At 37.8% G+C, this 7,814-nt stretch overlaps 1 pseudogene; it reads left to right on the top strand.

Moving 5' to 3' along the window:
- Positions 1–6,185: 6,185 nt before the first annotated feature.
- Positions 6,186–7,327, top strand: LOC117216144 (annotated as a pseudogene).
- Positions 7,328–7,814: the final 487 nt, after the last annotated feature.

Below are 7,814 nucleotides of genomic sequence, written 5' to 3'. Positions count from 1 at the left end.
GATTCCAAAAAATGAGTCCCTAAGTAGATGGAAAAAGGAGAGGAAACAGATAGATCACAAAGAGCTAATTATTGTAATGGAAGAAATCTAAAACTCCAAATAAAGAACAAAAAGGAACAAGCTGCTTATGACGCTATCGTTCCTGGTCTTCCGTGTTCGGTCTCAATTACTCTTGCAGTATATTGTAGCAGGTTGTGTAGTATATTTGAGCATATTGTATTATATTTTGATGCGTACTATCTCTTCGATCACTTGTTTTCACCATTAAGACAAAAGAATAAAATGCTGATAGAAGATGCTTATTGTGACCTCAACTTAAGAAAGGAAATACTTCTTTTGATGTATATTCGAAACTGGAACATGTATCAACCTCGATGATGACCTTCATTGTTAGATTGAACTTTAGGTTTAAAAATTTGTATTTCAAAATGTGGTAGGAAGAGGATAAAACAAATTGTTAGTAATACTGAAAATTACATTTATTTTTACTGAAATCACTGAAATTAATACTAAGATCAGTGAAATTATTATTTTTCTAAAAATATTCAAGCCTTGAACTTTTTTTTCGTGGGGAGATCCTCATGGACACTGTCGGGGTAGTGTCGGACTTACCGACTAAAACCCCACGATAGTGTCACACAGTATAGAAAACACGATATAAAAACCCCCCAAAATAAGCGCTCGAATCAATCTGTTAAAATATTTTGACGCAGTCTCTTGTAATACTTTGAATCATTCTGTAACATTTTGTACCGTTACTCTGTTAGATCTGCATAATAAACTCTATTATCATATATGTCGGAGATGAAAGAACACCGGAGCCTTTGGAATTTTGGATAATCCCGCAACACTGTAACCTAGAGTCTACTATAGCTGTAATTGAACAATTGTAGTTATTCAACCCGATTGTAATTGTTCGAGAGTCGTGATAATGATTCCTCCTTAAAAGAAATATTCGTGGCGACACGCGACAGTAAACATTCCAACGGTTTCTGTCCTGTGGCTCGCCACACGCAGACCCTATTCTTCGAGTAGGATGATTGCCAGATGTCGATGCGTCTCCGCAGTACATGTTCGGCTAGCTCGAGGGACCGTTATATATCTTAAGGTTTAGTTAACTAAAGTCCTTCAAACAGACAAACAGTCTTTGTCCCAACTACGGGAAGATAGGGGAGACATATTTTTCAACGAGCGGCGTCTCCCACTAGCAACTTTCCCTCGAGGGCGGCTAGCATCTTTTTCTAACCACCGATATGGAGATTGACCAATTAGCAGCAACGCCAATTTCCCTTACTTTCTGAACGAAGGCTTTTCTCGACGAATCCGATGATCTCGTGTCCTTAGACACACCCTATTATAGTTCTTCTTTGTGGCATCATCGGGACGGAAACTCACTCTCTCGCTTGCGATCTCATCGACGAAAAGGTTGACACCTTACGGTCAGTGAATATCACCAAAGAATCTGACATAGAGTACGTACACCTACCATCCCGTTGGCTGCGTATTTGTTAGTGAACCTAAGATCATTGTCACTAGTGTTGCAAGTGTATGATCATCGTCAGTTTGCGTCAACTCTGTAACCTTTTTGTTTGTGTCAATAAAAGTCACTTCCGTGGTCTAAGAAGATGGATAGCTTCAGTGAAGAATCATTACCTACCCCAAGTCCTCACCGTGATAGCGACTCGAGCCCGGACTCGGATCGTGACTCGACATGTCAATAGGAAAGGATGTACTTACTCTTAATAGGTGTGTACCCCTACGAGGTAAGACTTGGGCGAAGCGCGGTGATGTGTGAAGAAGGTTTCGATTTTAGGAGGTAGAACAGGATATCCTGAGAAGTGGAGTTTTATATTAAATTATATTAAAGTTATATTAATTTTATAATAGTAATATTATTATTATGGCAATAAACATTGTGCAGGTACGATGAAGTTTAGCATTTTTTACCTATTTAACAGCAGATAGTTTATTGTAATTGACTATAGAGTTTATACGATTAATTGTTTACTAATATCGACTAGAGAAGGAGGTTTTTAACTCTCCATATATCTATCAATGTTTATGTGTTTTATTAATTATTACTTGGTTGTAAGCATATATGAAGGAGGTACTTACTTGCTTTTACTAATGTACTTACTTGAGAGGTAAGTCTTGGCTTGCGTAGTGTTTAGGGAACGAGGTTTTTGATATCTAAAAATTGACTTTGAATTATTATTCATGAAGTGGATCTCGCTAGGATATCTATGCTCATTTTAATAATGGACTTCCGTTGACGCATTTCCTAGCAAAAGCGTCTCCCCACGACTGGTCAAAAATACAGTATGCTTGTGCGAATTTCAACAAAATTGCAATGGGTTACAATGGATTACAAAGGGGGAGGGAAGTGCAATGAATTATTACGATAAATTGTAAGGGGTGTGAAGTGGGATGAGGTGATAGGAGAATTGGTGTGAGTGGAATAGTATTAAGTGAATACCAGGGTGTATGTTACATGGCTCCATCAAGCGGCGGTATTAGGCGGTGGGGGGGGGGCGGTGTATCGCTCACACCAGTTCCCGGGCCCCTTTCAATCGCAGCCGGGGCGGTCATCGTGGAGATTTTAGTCGGCTGGAGTCCGGCACTACCACGCCGCTTTTCCCCAGAAGCGACCTGGTGTCCGTGCGGATTTCCTCCACGTTAATAAAAAAAAAGGGTGTATGTTACAAGGGAGTCGACGTGGATTATGATCGAGTGAGTGAGTTACAATATGTTTGGGTATAATTAAATGGTAATATCTTCGCTGAACAAAAATAAATGGAATAATTGGAGGATCTAATGTTAAATGTGAGAGAAACAAGAAGTGTAATGCTCGATAATCGTGGCGTGACGAGTCATAGATGAACAATATCAAAGAATATAAGGCAATAAATTATTGAATTATTGAATTAAAATATGAAGAGGAGTTGGTAAAGTCGAGTATCTATAGAAAATGCAATTACGAATCTCAATTTAAATGATAAAACTTTAAAAGGAAATAAAATTAGAATTGAATTAGGAGAAGCCAGAGTTGAATAAAATATAATAAAGAGTGGTAATATAATGAAGGAGTATTACGTAGAATACTACATAATATAATTGAACAACTATATAAATATAAAGTTTTAAGAAGAAATTTATTTTCAACCTTAAGTAATTTAAATACAATAGCTTAGGATAAATATGTTTGGAACTATAATGACTCATCAGATAAAGTCAGTTCATAATGGAAAACAGTGAAAGAATTAGAGAGTGGAATTAGAGAGAAAGGAATTAATAGGAAACAGTAGATAATTTAAAAAGTAATAAATTAATGTATATAACGTATTAGTAAATGTTTAATATGCGTGAGTACGTTGTTGTAGATAATTCGAAAGGACGTTGGTTGTTCGCATTTATTGATGAGTTATTATAGCTTCATAACTACAAATTAATTAATTAATTAATTACAAACTATTAAATTAATGGTTAAGAATGGAAAGATTAAAAACGCCTTTAATAACAATAACTCATCACGCTAAGCCTGTTTATCGTGTTTTGTTTTTGTTTTAGTCGTTATTTATTTTACTTTTAATTGAATAACGAGAATGGTTTTGTTTTAATTGACAACGCAACAGTATTTAATATTGGCTTCGAGATGATAATTAATATAATAGATTTAAATGGTGTAAGATTATGAAGTATGATAGAGAATGCAATTGCACACGATGGAACACAATAATACACTAACACTGCCCTTTGGGTGGCTTCGACACGATTAATACCTGCTGGATTGGCACATGAATATTAGTAGATCGATGAATTGAAGAAGGTACATGTGGGTGGTAGCATTGGGGCAAGGTGAGGTTTTCTTGTCACTAGGGTCAACTGTGAGTTGATGGGATAGGGGAAATGCAAATGCAAATGCTTATATGCAATGGAGTGTAGGAAGTAGGGCTCACATAATAATTTGAACGACGTGATGAGACGCGCACGTGTCATACGGTTGCCATATTGGTAAGCGGGCCCCTTCTTTAGGGGCTTTATGATACATTAAGGAGTGGTGCCATCTACATGTATGAAGTGAAGTATTATTCAATATGAAATGGTATGTGTCGATCTGGCTAAGTGGGCCACCTGGTGGCAATGGTTAATTAAGAAAGATTAGTAACATGTACCGAGGGACATCTATGCAGTAGGGCTCGATGTATGCTGTTACAGTGGAAACCTCATGTACCTCCGAATTAAAAAGGGTTTACCCTCCGATGAGCAAGAAAAATCATAATTATTGGCGGAGTGAACAGTTGATGAAGTTAAGAAAGGAGGTGATGACGACGAGAAGAAGAGCTAGAGAGCAATGGCGAGAGGAACTGGAGACGCGGCACAGTGGATTTAGGAGTTGCGGAAAAAGAAGAGGCAGATGAGGAAACTGATTCGAACGAACAAGGAGAAGGGTTGAAAGGAGTTCTGTGCCTCGTTGGGCAGGGATCCATAGCGAAGGCCGTACAGGGCTATCATGACGTAGCTTTTCTTAACGAGACCGAGGGGAAATATAAGTAGAACCCACGGGAGTATTAGTGTCAGCGAGGGCTTGATCACGAAGGAAGCGCTACTGGATGCCGGAGCTGAGATGAACCGGAATAAAGCGGTTGGTGTAGATGGCATACCAGGAACGGTGGTAAAAGAAATTGAAGGTTGCAAAATTACGTGTTGAACAGTGTTATCAACTGAGCACGAAGAAATTCGTTTTCCTTGAAAATGAAGCTTTATATGGAAAGATCTTATTCCACATTTTTCTCTTATTTTTGCACGTCGAATAACTTCCCTCTGCTTAATCGGTAACTAACCAAATTTACATGTTTCAAACAGATTTCCAAGATCAATTTTCTCGAAAACAAAGCCTGTTATTCTTTATATCTTTCTTGTTTTTCTTCGTACAAAACTGTTTTTCGTTTGTTCCTATTACTTGACCGGATCTTATGTTTCACATATTCTAACATACTCTATTCATATAAAAATTCGTAGTATAATAATCGTTACTTTCGATATTAAAATCATTATTAAATATTCGTTTAATTAATCTTAAAATTGTGATACAATCATAAAAAGCTATCAAAAGAATGATGTCTAGATTTTACAAGCATGCCACAAAATATATATGTCGGAGATGAAAGGACACCGGGGCCTTCCTTTGGAATTCATCGGAAAACCCTCAATATTTTAGCCTCTATAACTTAACTCGATTACAATTGTTCGAGATTTGTGATAATGAGCTTGGGCTCGAGGCGACAACCAGTCGCCGAACGTAGCAGCGGTCAAGGGATGAACGCTTTGCCTGACAAAAGTATGAGGTAATAGTATAGTTCTCCTTAAAAAGAAATAGTTGTAGCGGTACTCGACAGTAAACATTCCAACGGTTTCTGTCCCGTGGCTCGCCACACGCAGACCCTATTCTCTGGGTGCGACGATTACCAGACGTCGATGCATCTCCACAGTACATGTTCAGCTAGCTTGAGGACCTGTTATAAATCTTAAGATTTAGTTAACTAGTTAAGTTCTTCAAACAGACAAACAGTCTTTATCCTAACAGTCCCTAAATCTCTAACACCTACTGCGGGAAGATACGGGAAATCTGCTTTCCTCAAGGACGACGCTTCCCGCTAGCAACTTTCTCTCGAGGGCGGTTAGCATCCTTCTTCAACCATCAACATAGAAATTAACGAATTAACAGCGACGTTCATTTCCCTCACTTTCCTAAGGATAACTTTCCTTAATGAATCCGATTATCTCGTACCCTTAGTCACACCTCCGCAGCGTCATCGTCACAGAAGGACAGTTCCTCTACGTTCCTTGAGTAGTCATCATCTTAATTTATATCGCGCACTTTGCTCAATCGCCACCTTAACTCATCGTCTATCAGTTGTAACCGAGAATTGCGAATCGTCAAGTGTAATCGCGAGTTCTACGCAAAGTGTCGAAAGAGAGAATTGTTAATAAATATACTGTTTAAATATCTCCGAGTGTTTTCTTTTGGCATCTATTACGCCCTACACACTTCAAATTCACAAGACATGATCCGTTAATTTCGCGATTTCCTGTGTCTTCTACGTGACACTATCTTCCATTATTGTGTGGAAGAGAAATCGGATGATATTAATAACTTAGAAAGAAAGAAACAAAATCAAGAGAACATGGTAGCCGCCAAAAGAATAACAATTGAAAAGTTACAAAAAGTACCAAAGATAAAAAACGAAACAGAGAAAAACGAACGTGTGTTGAACGAACAGGAGAAGAAAAGATTAAACTGAAATATACCAAACCTTCCAAACAAGATTTGAGATATGCGCTTAACAATGTTAATAATGGTGACGATAACGAGCAGAAGCCAAGGATATTTGCGTATGGATTTTACTGGGATAACAACCCTGATTTAACTCTCCTTCAGCCTAAAGAGTCATCTAGCGATTGTGAAGAAAAGCCAAAACTGAGAAATAAGAAATTAAGTGCCGCTGAACGTTGAGAACAGAAAACACAGAAGGAACGTGAAGTTCGTCAAAGAGAAGAAGCGCTCGTCAATAACCAGTTATCAAATTCTGTAGATCAGTTCGACAGATTAGTTTTAGCTATTCCAGACAGTTCAATAGTATGGCTACAGTATACGGCATACCGTCTACAAGCAACAGAAATAGAGAAAGTAAGAGCAGTCGCGACAAGAGCGGTGTAAACGACTAATTTCAGGGAACAGAAGGAAAAATTAAACGTTTGGAAGGCTTAGTTGAATTTAGAATCGAAATTTGGAATTCCTGACTCATTAAATGATGTTTTTCAAGAGGCAGTGAGGTCTAACGACTCACTGAAAATATACAGTCACATGTTGGCTGTTCGTGTCGTGGCTGGCAGGCAGATGGAATTAGAAAAAACAATTAATACCATGATTGGGAAGTTTAAACATATTCCCGAGACATGATTTAATAGTGGAGAAGGATTATTAAAAATCGAGGCACATTATGCAGAGAGCATTGCAATCTTTGCCAGTATCTGAACGTAACAAGTACTTTCTCCAGGACACCCCCAAAATTTCATTTATGAAGTAAGCACTCTATGAAATTAGAAATATCAACTCGTTTTGGTTATTATTATCGCACAACTTGTCTTCTACATAGTATTTCTTTTCGAAAGCAAATCTTACCATGCAAATAGGCGTAATAATTTATTCTGTGGAACTTAATGAAATATTTCGTTTTATTTTAGAATGAACAGTATAAGACAGATCTATCTTCAAAATTCTTCAACAGTCTCTGATTTTTTTGCTTCACAAGCTGCAGGCAACTGATCCTAAACCAGATGGAGGAATCAGCTACATCGGGGCAATAAGCAACGAGGCAACCCACGCGCGACTACATCACGAATCAAGAACATTATATCCAGAGATGAATAAACCATAGACCTATGGTACGATCCATATTTTTATGTCCATAGTCTATGACTACATTTATGAAAAAGTAGACGGTGACCGCGCGGTTTTTGATTTAGCTTCTCAATTTTGGCTACTAACTATTAAAAATTTGTAGTTCGTCCAAAAATTCAAATCGTGTCTCTCTTCAAATTGATCGATGATACACTTCATACAGAGCATCACATAAATGAATCGGTAGAGATCTCGAGTCGAAACAATATAAATCTACATTATTTAATGTCTTCATGATGCAGCATGGATTACCTCAAAAAATATGCTTAAGAAGATAGACGCAAAACATAATAACCACGAACGGGAAGTATAAAAACGAAGACTTCTTGGACAAGGGTATCTACCTGGGTAC

Source organism: Bombus bifarius, unplaced genomic scaffold, assembly GCF_011952205.1.
Source record: "Bombus bifarius isolate JDL3187 unplaced genomic scaffold, Bbif_JDL3187 scf7180000010250_frag, whole genome shotgun sequence".
Classification (NCBI taxonomy): Eukaryota; Metazoa; Arthropoda; class Insecta; order Hymenoptera; family Apidae; genus Bombus; species Bombus bifarius.
Note: the sequence above shows the minus strand (reverse complement) of the source record. Positions and strands in the feature narration are given on the sequence as shown.